The sequence below is a fragment of the Lactuca saligna genome, chromosome 6 (genome assembly GCF_052625555.1).
Source record: "Lactuca saligna cultivar CGN05327 chromosome 6, ASM5262555v1, whole genome shotgun sequence".
In the NCBI taxonomy this organism is placed as follows: Eukaryota; Viridiplantae; Streptophyta; class Magnoliopsida; order Asterales; family Asteraceae; genus Lactuca; species Lactuca saligna.
In genome coordinates this window covers 34,049,056-34,063,503 of record NC_136422.1, presented here as the reverse complement: position 1 = coordinate 34,063,503, position 14,448 = coordinate 34,049,056, and the positions used below count along the sequence as shown (strand labels likewise).

Below are 14,448 nucleotides of genomic sequence, written 5' to 3'. Positions count from 1 at the left end.
AATTCCGTAGTTCGTTTATGTTGGTGACTTAAGACCATCACCCTTGATTTGAAATGGCAAATCTTCATCCAAACTTCTCATCCTCAAAAGAACTTATGAATTCTAACCATCTACAATCCTTGCGATAATAAAATTCCGTTGACACTTCCAATGACCAAAAAACTCATGCGACCGTCACCACCATCTTCTTGCTACCACTCCTTCCCTAGCAACAATAGTGATTATACCTACATGATCTTCCATGGACAACTGAAGGTCATACCAGAACAAATGCTAACACGACTGAACTCTTACTTTATTGGATAACTAACCAACTAATCCAATCATAAACCTTCCAAACGATACCCTTGAATTGACCCCACCAACGCATCAGAACAACAATCGAACAAACTAAAACCCACTCAGTAAGGTACGAATCACTAAAGACTCTTGGCATGCAAAATGACATATAATAATTCTTGACGATATAACCCATACAATAGAAGAGAACCAAACCAGAGATAATGCTTACCAAGACCAAAGCAAAATTCCAAAGCAATATAAATTCTGATAATAATCAAGAAAAAAGAAAAAGATAACATACCTACAAATGCAATAACACCTGATGGAACCTTAGTCTCCCCTGATTGACACTGCAATACTTAGCTCCTCCCAGCAGGGGCTCCTGCCCCATCCTTATGACCACCAGAGATCCTCAAAGAAACCAAAGCAGGTGCACTCACTGCTCCACCCATCAACATCGGACAATCTGTTGGATTAGGTGTCTAAGCCCATAACTATTATTGGTATGTATTCGACCCGAGAGTAGCATTATCTATTTGGGTTGCATATCATCAGGACAATTTGTTAGGATGTATTTTTGAGAGAAGAGGTTATATATGATTTATTAATATATTATAAGTTCTAATATATTAATATGAAATCATATGTTTTAATTAGTATTGATCAAAAATTAATTTGGAATTAATTTAGTGATCAAAAGAGACTAATTAAAACTATGGGGACTAATTATGGTAATTAGTTATATTTTTATGTGTTGGGCTTATGATCCATGTTGGACCAAGTTTATGTATGGTGTGACATCCCCAAAATCTCGGGGCCAGAAAAGACCAGTTTCATTTATGCTTTTTAAACATTTTCAGAGTAAATCGTTTTAATTTTAAAAGAGATGCGAAATTTGTTCCCAAAAATAAAACATGATAAAATAGATATTTATCAAAACATTTCATAAAGAAATATAATTTCATTTCATAATCAAAAGTCGGGATGTCATCTTCCGATACAGATCATAAAGCATAAACGATAGCATTACAAGTCATTCAACAATTATATACATATACGGACTTGTAAGCAAAACAACTTGATGATTCGTCCATCTTAAGCTCTTGCGCCACTTCCTGTAATACAAATAAACTGAGTGGGTCAGGCTTGGGAACCTGGTGAGCATATAGGGTTTTCAACCCACAATGAATATTTAATTTAACAATCAACAATAAACCCGATTTTCCATTCTCGTTATCCTCACTTTACATCCCTAAAAATAACATCTATTATAAGGAACCTAATTTAGGATTTTCATCGGGATGGACATTACTGCAGAGGGGCTTCCTCAACAATAAGTGTCCTAAAGGCAACCATGTGGGGGATAGAGTACACCGGTGAACACGTCGTTCACAACACCTACAGGTTATGAGCCTGCTAGTGTTCCACAGGACAGTCTAGAATAGTCTGTGGTCATTATCCATACTCTGCTGAATGACTAGAATAACACCAACAACACCGAGCCTCTCATCTGTTTATTACACACCAACTATCTACCCATGTTCTACCCAACATATCAGTAGATAAAAATATACATTTTTATACATAGTTTAAAAACCTGTATACCATGCTTTAATCAATACATATTCCACATAACAGATGAGGCACACACACATAACACATATTTCATAGAGAATAAATCAGATATATGAGATAGAAGAGAGTGAATATACACTCACACGTATAACAACAAAATATATACACATAACACGTATTTTATATAAAATACTTCATAATATTGCGTTGGAAGAAAATGACTACACACTCACTTGATCAGAAGATGATCGGACAACACTACCACTTGCAGAAGAGGTGTTTCTCTGTAGATCTGGAAGATCTTCACAAAAACCATGCTCCTCGCGAGCAGGGCTTCGGCTCGGGAATAACGCTCTTCGGGATCCTCGGAGCCTCGGATCTTGCTTCGGGGCTCGGGAATATTACTGGGGCTTCGGGGTATAAACGGCACGCATCAAGGCAAAAGATTAGAGAGAAGGATGGAAATTGTAAAAGAAATGAAGCTGGCTTCGCATGCCTTTTATAGGGGGCTGGACCCTCGCACGTACGCTGGGCGTACGCCTCGGATCGTCAGTGCTTACGTCATCGGAGGTACTCGAGTGCTGGCGTCGTCATGCTTCACTGTACGTTGGGCGTACAACAGTACGCTGGGCATACTTCGGATGGGTCGGCTGACTCCTCTTCAGATAATACCATGATTTAGATTTTAAAATTTAATTATTAAATATTTAATAAACTTCAAAAATTCATATCTCCTTCATACGAACTCCTTTTTCGACGATCTTTATATCCACGCGTAAGTGAGACTACGCTCTACAACCTTCATTTAGACTCCGTCAGCTAATTTTGACTTTATTTTTATTATTTATTTTTAGGAGGCCGGGACAGAAAAACTTCGTTATAAATTCATAACTTCTTCGCCTGATGTCCATTTTCGCCTATCTTTTCATTGTTTCACTACAATTAACGAGATCTTTGATTCTCATTTAGATTGTTTCGGCTAAAAACCGCTCAATCTCAAATCGAGTATTCGGGCTGCATACTGCTAAGTCGAAACTTTGAAAAATCATAACTTCCTCATACGAAGTCAGATTTGGACGTTCTATATATATTCGGAAACCTCGTTTCAACTACTACAACATTATTCAAAGATATCAAGTTTATTTTACACTTAAATTTTGACGCTCATTTTATTCTTAATTAATCATATCGCATAATTAAGTAATTAAGCACGAAACACATAATACTCATATAATACGTTCTTATTATTTCAAATTGGGTTACAAAGGTTAACCTAGACTATTACATTGCTAAAAATGGCAAGCCCAGAAACACGGGCGTTACATATGGATGCATAAAGAGTTGGACCACATGAACCATGGATCATAAAATCCATGGATATGGGTTTGGGTTATACTCATGACTCTTAGAATTCAACACATATAAATACATTTGTTATGACCTAAAAACCGCCACTTTTAGTGTGTGTGCATGTTCATGGAGTTCATGAAGGTTTTAGAGTGCATGGAGATTCTCTCTCAAGTCCTACCTTTATCCTTGATGTGTTGTGACTTCATTTGAGGCTTCCACACTATTGGGGCTAAGTTCTTAAGGCCAAATACATCAAGACCTCCAACCACACAAAAAGGTATGTTACACTATCTAGTATTTTATGTAGTTTGTATGACAATTGCATGCTAGCTATAAGTTTAATACCTTGGAAACCATTTGCATATATAATTAGTGAAAACATAGATCCAAGGTATTTAGGGTTTTATGTGCACCATACGATGTTGTATTATACCAAAACCCAACACAATCGACCTTACTGTGGCCCACTTGATTATAGCAAAAACATAACGGGCTTGCCCCTAAGGACAATCCTGAATGATGTGGCTAACCCTTCCATATTTGTAGTAGTCCATTCCCCTATAATGACACACCCCATCGTGCTGCTTCTCGTACGTGTTGCATTGACCCCGGCCTTGCTGGCCCCTCAATCGCTAATCTAAAGTCTTGGGTCTCTTTGCAGGACCCTCAACTGCATACACATGATCTGGATCCCTCTTCCCCGGGTGCTCCAAATAAATCTCCTACTCCTGGGTTACCCTGACCATCCCATCATCCGCCTGAAACAGCCAAGGTCCGACCCCTGAACCCGACAACCAATCTATCAGTGACACGCCTAATGATGTCGGGTATCTCCTAGCGTACAACTCATGAAACCTCCACAACAATCCAATCATCTGGTTGAATCTCCTAAAGACATGGTGCATAACCCACCTCCAATCCCACATGACAAGAGCTAACAATAAGATCTTCCTTCCTAAAGGATCATAGGGATCCATAAGCTTTGGGCTCCAGGTGAGTGCTTAACTGCCCCACTACAATCTTGTCCCGAAAGGCCCCGAGACGACCATCCAATAGCTCAATAATCCCTTCCTTTACTAAACCAAAGATCACATGAGTCCATTCCAGAATACCACGGGTAATCTTCGATGAGATAAACTCCCGCATGTGCTCATTAATCAGCTCAGTACCTGCACCTGAGCCAGAACCAGAACCGGAACCCCCTTCCTGAGTGCTCAACATCATGCTGAAAAACAACATGAAAAAGACCAGAATACACCCAAGGGTCCTCATCTCACAGGCTTCCTAGATTCTCCAAGACTCTCCCCGATTCAACTATGGATCTTGTGCTTCCAGTAGTACGGGCCCAATACTATATTCCACACATAGCCATACTTTCCTCAAGAATCATCCCGAATCCTCCATGTCACCTTCTCAAATTGATACTCCAAGCACTCGCTAACCAACTCAACAAAACCCACTGAAGCATTTCATAGGCTTTCGTAGGTTCCCGACCTCACCCTGCCATTAGTTGTTGTAGAACTCCTCATAATGTTAGTTAGTTACTTCGTAAACATAATCACATGCAACAAAGCTCAGATAATCCTTCGAGTAAAAGACTCGTCCCTAGAACGGTTAGACTCAAACGAGAGCTACACAACTGGGTCTAATCCATCACTCTGAGATTATTCAATCTTTGTTACACGTGACTTAACATGTTCACTTAATAGCTAACTCACATCACTTAATAATCCCACAAAGCACAAAGCAAGCAACATTCGAGCAGTAGCACTCCAATCCATGGAATGATCAAATAACATTAAAATTCACACACCACATATCATGCTAGAAATTTCCACCCTCACTTCCGGTTGCCTTATGCATGTAAATTATACGCAGAACATGATCAAATAGACTGTCGAATAAAAGACTCTACCCTAGGACCACAACCAAATAAGGAACGGGAAATAAGGCCAAATCAATTATTCTAGGGCTATAAGATCTTAACCGCATACATTTTTTTGAGCATACACTTAGAAATTACTGATACCAATAGATATTCCCATTCCATCATAGCACCCAATGCTCTCAAGGTTACAAGGCCTCACATACCAGGCCAATCTATCATTGACTAATCATCACTAGCATGCAAGTTTACTAGCTCATATAATAGGCATACAAAGGCATCTCTCATAGCATTCTATTATGAAAAAACTGAGCAGATCCTTAGCCCTAACTAACATGTGATTCATAGATTCACAAATCAAATCATATTAGATAACATGTATGGGTATTTTGGGAAAACTTACTTGATCCCGACTGATTGCATGCATCACACCCCCTTTATCTTTACAAAAATCATTTTCGATAGTTTTTTTCCTTTTACAAAAATCTCTTTAAAACCTCTTTTCCTTTTAAGAATAAACAATTCCTCAGTTTGAGTTCAGTCATACTTAAGAGTGTGCCCGAATCCCTCAAACCAAGGCTCTGATACCAACTTGTAACGTCCCAAAAATAAGACCCAAAAATTTCATTTTAAATTAATAAAACCAGTATACCAGAAAACATCATCATAAGAATCCAGATAAAACAAATGTGTCAATCATTATATCATATTAGTGTAAGTGAAGAAAATGCGGAATGAGGTGGTGCGTGCTCTGCATTCAACCCGAGCTCTTCCCTTTGAAAACAAAAGTACCTGAAACATAAACTGAAAACCGTAAGCATAAAGCTTAGTGAGTTTCTCAAAATACCACATACCAATCTTACAAATGGGCCTAACCCTATGGTTTATTCTAACTCGAACATCAAGTATGACCCCCGCCCTGGGGTATATTTCAACCCGAGCATATCACAGTGGGCTCCACCCTAGGGTATATTTCAACCTGAACATATCACAGTGGGCCCCGCCCTGGGGTATATTTCAACCCGAACATATCACAGTGAGCCTCACCATGGGTATATTCCAACCCATCATGCCATATTAGGCCCCGACCTAGGGTGTCTTTCAACCCGATCACAACATGTATCGCACAACAACTAGCATACCACATAACCAAACAATGGGCCAGCATTGGTGCCTTCGACCCATGGATACAAGGAGGATACTCACCTCGCGCCGTTGAATCACACTAATAACTCCTTGGCTGCTGGTCCGACAAATCCCCGAACTATCAATATGAAATAACATCCGATTAACAATTGGATTCCAATATATAACCATCAAACCATAATTAGGGTAAATGACCACTTTACCCCTTACCTAGTTTGGACCAAAACTTAATCCAAAAGGCCCAATTACCAAATAATCATACAAGGTCCAACCATGGTCTAATTATCAAAATTGGGCCCAATTCACTTTCATGGGACTTAATCCAAGGTTCAAAACATTCTTAATCCAAAACACTCAAATTCTGATGGCCCAACAAGGCCCTAAACATCTAATCCCAAACTATGGCCCAAACCGAAGACCAAAAAATCTTAGGCCCACTCTGCTGAGTGCGGTGGGCGTACTCAGCTCGTACGCACAACGTACTTGCCTTAGGGCTTGTACGCTAAGCGTACCTGCTTGTACGCCTAACGTACCCTCGCATTCAACCAACTTCCATATTAAGTTATTGTTCCATAAATACTTTACTACACAACCTATATCTGACTTCCTTGGACGGATTTATCACGTAAAGTTGCTAACTTTACATTAATGTATGGCTAAATGAAGCTCCTAAGCTTAAAAAGGACTTAATGCATGCATGAGACCTAATACTCCATAAAGTTGGCACCTTTATGTTTAAGGAGCTCCCAACAAGCTTAGATCTAAATGAATAAGTCCCTCAAATGTCTTAACTCAACACCCAACCCAAACGGGACCAAAAACATAATAAATCAAGCCATAAAGGGATCTACAAGCCAAGGTATGAACTTGATACCTCCAAAGTCTTGCAACAAGGGTGATGATTCTGGATCTGAAGGCTCCTCACCAAGAAAAGCACATACAATCTTCTTTACTTCCTTCACAATGAGAAAAAAATGACACCAAAATCTTCTCAAGATCCCAAAACACCACAAAGAAGGCTTAAGGATCAATTTAGGATTTTAGGAGGTTTGGGGGTTGGTAGAGAAGCCAACCCTAATGACTTAAGGTCCTTAAATAAGGTACAACACACTTAAATTAGGGTTTCTTTCACTCCTTGTACGCCCAACGTACTCCTCGTATGCCCAACATACGAGGCCGAGGCTTCGCACTACTTCCTTATTGTTACGCTTAGCGTACACCAGTGTACGCCCCGCGTACTTCACCTTGCACTAGTATGCCCTACGTACTGCCTATGTACGCCCCGAGTACTAGGGTTTCCCTTAAACCCTAAAATACTCTAAAGACCATAACTTCTCATTATAAAACCGATTTCGACAATCCTTATATCCACGAAAAGGTAACGAGAAGCTCTACGCTTTTATCAACTCATACACGCCTTAAGATTTCCCGAACAAAATCCAATTTCCATAAAAACCCGAGCCGACACTCTACCGAATACCCCTTGGCTCCAAAACACAAGCCGAACACCCGGATAATTTAAATTACGTTGCTCACACCCATATGGGAAACAATTCGGGATATGGGGTTACATAATATTTGTAAGAGATTATGTATTTTATCTTTTGACAAATCAATAGTAATCTTGAACAAAAAGTATAATGAGATTGTGTATGATGGTTGTGAAAGCATAAACATTAAAAACAAAATTAACACAAGGGTAATATGAAAGCATAAACATTAAAAACAAATTAACCATATTTATAATTATTTTATTCAACACAAGGGTAATATGATCATTTTTCACCATTCATTACAATCAGCCATACATATATAATCAAACAACATGTTTTCAGCTATAAGTTATAACTCAATCAACAACAACCAAACAAGGTGCACATAATGGATCCGGATTTTTTTTAATCCAAAAAATATTTGATGAAGATGTTTAAAAACCCGATCCTATAATATATGAATCATATATATTCGATCTGGCATATTCAAATATGTTATATTTAACTTTGGTTATAACCCTAATTTTTTCTCCACTTTTGAAAAATCCCAATATTATTCAATAAAAAATTTATATCATTGTCGTATAAAATCCCGTCCGATCTAAAATAGCCAGATAAATCCAATGTGATCCGGAATTCAATAACTTTAAACCAAGATCCGAAATTCACATCTAGGCAAAGTTATATCGCAATAAAGAACATAAGTTACATCACGATCACTATAGGTATATATTCATTTAAAAGATCACTAAGATGACACAAATCAAATACAACACCTCGTAACATGGGATCGATTACCCTGAAAATGAAATAAACGCCCACTGCTTCAGTTGATTTTGATGAAGAAGACGATAAAATAAAAACTACAAAAAACCTAGATGATGATGAGTTGAAGACGATTTTTTTTAGATTTTATATCTTTTTTCCTTTTCGTATTTTACAATCAAATTAAGTGAATAGCTATTCGATGAAGACGATAAAAACTTAACCCCTATTTTTGAATGGAGTTAGCCAAATAGACCTTGCAAGATTTTGAAACCATAAATACCAAACACTAAGCTTTTAACGTCATACTTTTTACAGAAATCATGTAATTTAATTATTATCCATGAACAAAAATAAATCCAAAGGCCAGACATATTTGCCCTTTACTCAATAAGCCCGTGGTCCAAAGCCCGAAAATATACACATCTAGACTCTAGTCCGGTTTGAGTGCCATTCATTTTAAACCGGTATTGAACATTATTCATGATCATTTTCTATAGTTCCGATTCACATGTACACTGTCATATAGGGGTTAGGGAAATTTTTGTTTAAGAGATCGAATGAAAATTGTATCCTATAAACTCGAAATAAATATGAGTTGATAAGCAATAAATAATTATCTTTTTGAACCGACAATATTTATCATCTTATGTTATGCAATGTTTGTTAACATATGGACGGAAATTTTGTATTAAATTTAATACACTTTCAAACGGGAATTGTTACATTTACTGGAATATACTTATTGATGAAGTAAAAATTGTGGGTGATGTTATATTTTCTCAAAAATACTGTCATTTTCTATGACAACTTAAATCTTGTGAACCTATGTGTAGGGGATGTACATGGTAGGATGAGTGTATATATTGAAGGGGAATTGCTCACAATCACATTAAAGCACTAGGTATGCACTGGATATATGTGCATTGGGTTATAGGACCATACTAGACTTGTAGAACAAATGAACTTTTCTAAAATAATCGAACTAAAAATATCATACTAATTTAACATGTCCAATTTGGCTTATTGATCAAATACATACATAAGTGTGTCTTAATGTGGAAAATAAAAACCTATAAAGTCATTTAGGTTTTAGGAATAAGAAAGAGTTAGTATTCTATTTGAATTTGACCATACACAACAAATAATTGATTTTTGCAAGAAAAATCATGAACCAAATCGAAAATTCATTTAAAAAGACACAAATCAACTATAATTTGTATCCACTTATGTTTGTGTATTGCACGTCCTTACCTCTTAATCAAAACTCAAATACATATCTAACCTAATGATTTTAGCCTAGTAACATACCTCTAACATTTTGATAGTTTTGTGTTCGAATAAAATTTGCAAGGTTTTAAAAAGCTTGTTATGGCTTCGCCATGATATGTCATGACTCTAAAACTTGTACTTGCTAACAAGCTTTAACAAAATATTGTTTTAAGTCAAACATGTATATAAAAATGAATAATAGTAGAATATATATATATATATATATATATATATATATATATATATATATATATATATATATATATATATAAGTATTAATTATATACAAAAAATTCACATTAATTCATGCCTTACAAACGACATGATTTGTCACGACTCGAAAAAGTTTGAGTCTTGAAATTGTCATCAAGTCACGTCTAATGTTACTTAGAACCTTGAAATTTGTGTTCTTAAAAAAACTCAATTACATATAAAAAAATATATTCAATCTTTTGTAATATGTTGAATTGTATAAATGATGAAAAAAAAGGGGGTAAATTAAGTTTTTAAAATTATGGTTGCATTTATTTGAAGTATTCTAGCACATTGGTGTTAGGTGTTGTCCTTTATTTTAGATCGAATGATCAAGTCTCGTCTAGACATGGAGACATTAAGCGTTAGCTTAAGGGCAGTTATTGGTTCAAAAAGAAAATATTTACCTGCTAAATTCTTGAAAAACTAGTGAAGTATCCCCTCTTTGCGGGGGTTGGATATGCATTCGACTGTTTGCAAAAGGAGGAACTGATTCCTCGTCACCGTAGCAGCCAAAGAATGGAAAATGCAGCTATGTACTGTAGTTAGGTTTTTGAAAAAAAAAATCAAAAGAAAATGCAAAAGATTAAAAAGAAAAACGTGTAAATACAAAGTTACAATATGAAAAGAAACCATAAAATTCAAAGAGAAGTCGAAAGCTCAAGTTTGCTTATAATATTATCTTAAGGAAAGTAGGATGCGTAAATAGATAAAGTTTCCATTTTCTAACCCCTCATTTCTCTTCCAACTAATGCATCACTGACTTTGCAAAACTTTGTTGCCGGCACATATATATTAAATTCTAATTTTGGAAGGTTTTATATTAATTTTATTTTTTACAACAAATTTCACGTTCATGCGTAACACACCCGACAAGATTATTACAACAAAAGAGAAAACAAAGAGTAACAGAAAAACATCATAACTCATGGCTTGAGGTTGATATATTTAATACTCAGATGTTCAATTCAATAAAGCGACAAATATTAGCAAACATGAACAAAAAAAGGTAGTACCTTGTATACATTAGGACAATACATCAAACAACTTGTGTGCAAGAAATCAAAGAAATTCAATAAATATGATATTACATTGGGCAAAAAATTTGATTCTCATACAGATTGTTGTTATCTACTTCAACATCGTAAAACATCATCTATGAAAATATAATGAAAATATAAAAAGAAGAAAAAAAAGATTCTTGTGCTATTCGAGTATTAATTTTCTCAATATCGTAAAGCATCATCTGTGGAAATATAATGAAAATATTAAAAAGAAAAAAAAACGTTCATGTGCAATTCGAGTATTAATTTACACATACTAAAAGATGAAAACTATAATTACCTCTTTCCAACTCAAGAATTCAATCAAACCATTAGGAATTGTAAGCGATTTATATAGCATCAGCAACTCCACCTTTCTTCAGAGATCATGCACTCTTCAGGATAAGAAAAGTAACATAATTAAATTAATGAATATGATAATGGCTAGAAAAGATAATGTCCCAAGATGTGAGGTACATATCCATGATATACAACATCTAATGCAAGTTGGGTTGTGCTTTGCATAGTTGTACCTTAAGTGGAAATATACAAATGTTTACTATCACCCAATTATAAACAAAAAACTGAAATTGCAAAAAAAAAAATAATAATAATAATAAACAACAAAACATACCCAACACTGAATATATAAGTAGTAGCAAGCAACATATAGAGTAGCTCTGCTCTAAATTCTAGAAATAATTCCCGAATCTTAATTCAAGTGTCAAATGCTTTCATTTTCATCTTCATGATGTTGTTTAATAAAATAAAACAAAAAACCAATTAAGTAAACTCGAAAAGAATTATGTTTTTAAGATCACAAAATTTGGTATTGTTAAATGCCAACTTGTAACATCCCAACCGTCAGATATCATTATTATTACATTTAGATTTATTGTTTTAAGGTCTACTCGACGAGTTGACGTTGTGACTCGTCGAGTAGCAGCAGGTCAGGACACGTCATTTAATAAGTGACTCGACGAGTCGGCATGGGGGACTCGACGAGTAGGAGCTGGCAGAGGAAACCCTAAATTTCAGGGTTTTTGCACCATATATATTGGACCATTAGCGCCTCCCACTGTCCTCTATCACCCCTTGAGAGCCAGAAACCCTAATTTCCGTGAGTGTGAGCTTGGAGAGTGTTTTGGAGCTTTGGGAAGTGATTTTTGTGAAGGAAACTTGTAGATCAAGAGGCTAGCATCAAGGATTTCATGTGGATCCAGAGTCTACTTCATCTTGGGCACGTTTTGGAGGTAACAAGTTGTTACCTTAACCTCTTTTCTTCTAGAATCTTTCATATGTGAAGATTAGGGCTTTCTTTAGCTATTCATGAAGGGATTATGGTATGGGAGCTAGATCTGAAGTTGAAACTTCAGATCTAAACCTCTTTTGAGCCCTAAGTTCATAAAGTTCTTAATAGGGTCATGAAGGAATCCTTGTTTATGAGTAAAGTCCCATTTCAAGCTTAGATGTGGAATTTGAGTCATGCCAATATGTAAAGGTAGCAACTTTACGTTGCTAATGCACTCTAGGGACCTAGATCTACTGGTTGGAACAAAGGGGTAGTTCAGAATCGCTTGGTCATGAGAGTATGTGTATGGACTCGGTGAGTCTGGGAGATGACTCGACGACTCGGGTAGGGTTTTATCCAAATTAGTCCCGCACGGACTCGGCGAGGTCTGGGAGATGACCCGACGAGTCAGTTTGGACTTCCAAACACTTGGTCACGTATCGACTCGACGAGTCTGTTAGAGACTTGCCGAGTCGAGTCGAGAAATTCTGGAATTAGAAGGGACTCGAGGCAGATAAAGTTATATTCAGTAAATAGGTCAACATGTATTGTTGACCATTGACCAATGACTTGACTTGACTGTGGGATGCATTGTACCTCCCAAGGGAATTTTGGTAATTTGAGTGATTATTGAGTGGACACCTTATGGGTACAGGCAAGGTGGTTGGAGCTATATCTGGAGGTGTGGACAGTATCATTCCGAGCTATTAGCAAGGTGAGTTATCCTCACTATATCAATAGGGTCTAAGGCACCAAGGTCAGCCCTTTTAGTTGTTAACCTGGTTATAGTTTGCTACATGTGGTTATGATATGTTAGATCGGTATCAGGATAGACAGTATGTTGTTAACCTCTTATGATCCGTTAAGATTGGTATGCTAGAGACCTGGTTAGGTCGGTGCTCTGGTTATGAGAGATTACTATGATCGATGATCTGTGGGATAGTTATATTTGATATTTGTATATGCCATTATATGTTAGTTATGTGCAGATGGATATTTGCTTGATGTTTGGGTTGAGGCGGTCCTACTTTGTGCTGAAGGCCAACATACCCTACGAGTGGTCCGGATAGATTGTAGGCCCGTATGGCGGTCCAGTCATACCGAAGGCTCGGGATAGTTCCAGACAGACTGTGGGCCCTGCAGGGCGGTCCAGTCATGCCGAAGGCCCAGTATGCATGTTGTTGATTATTTGTTATTGATATGGTATTATCGGTGTAGTATTGGTATTTTGGGGGTAGCTCACTAAGCCCTCAGGCTTACAGTTTCACTTTATTGTTTCAGGTACTTCCGGAGATCATGGCAAGGCGAAGGCTTGACCGTACCGCTCCTCATCCATATGATTATATTTCTGGGACACTCTGATGAATAATATATTGAAAACATTTTGTAAAACACTATTTGGTTTCATGGTTGAAAAAGTTTAAATTTGGCTTAAATTTTTTGGATGTTACACAACTACATAAAGTTTAGTTAACCATAAAAGATTTACTACAATGGAAAGAACATTAACATATAATGCCAATAAACGTTAAAAAAAATGCATGCCAACTCATTCCATACTGTTGGAATAGTGTCTAAGACTGCAACTATATTAGGCAAGTATTTGACCCGATTGTGCATGGTCCTTTTGGGTTGCCTTCACCATAGCAACTTGGTAGGATGATTTATTATGAGAGAATAGATATTATTAATAATATAAGGAATAATAATATAGTTATTTGATTAATATAAGTAATAGATTAATTAGTATTAATTTGGTGACTTAAAGAGATTAATTAAATAAGAGGGTATAAACTGTCAATTGTTTGATAGTTAAACTTTAGACTGTAAATCCATATTGGATAGACAATGGATGAATTCTAGAAGCTATGGATAGCTTCAAATCGTCCAAGGTTATCTAAGGAATGGATTTGGATTACTTTAAGAGAAGATTATCCAATTAGGGTTTAAGTGGTAACCCTTAAGGAGTCTACAAGTATAAATAGACCCTATGGCAAAGAGAATTCAGTACATCATCTAAAGTAGAGAACCCCTGGCCGAATTCCTCCTCTCTCCTCTCTCTCAAATCATCCTCTTTGCTAGTTGGTGTTTGTA

General features: G+C 36.6%; 1 long non-coding RNA gene across 3 annotated transcripts; it reads right to left on the bottom strand.

Annotated features, from left to right (window-relative positions):
* Nucleotides 1-1,268: 1,268 nt before the first annotated feature.
* Nucleotides 1,269-11,525, bottom strand: LOC145001768 (uncharacterized). 3 transcript variants are annotated; one of them, XR_013661710.1, is made up of 3 exons: nucleotides 11,365-11,525; nucleotides 10,428-10,559; nucleotides 1,269-1,397 (listed from the first exon to the last, which is right to left on the bottom strand). It is a non-coding gene; the product is annotated as an uncharacterized LOC145001768 (long non-coding RNA). The 3 variants fall into 3 exon arrangements; XR_013661712.1 differs by lacking the exon at nucleotides 1,269-1,397 and adding an exon at nucleotides 5,740-5,884; XR_013661709.1 differs by lacking the exon at nucleotides 1,269-1,397 and adding an exon at nucleotides 8,096-8,530.
* Nucleotides 11,526-14,448: the final 2,923 nt, after the last annotated feature.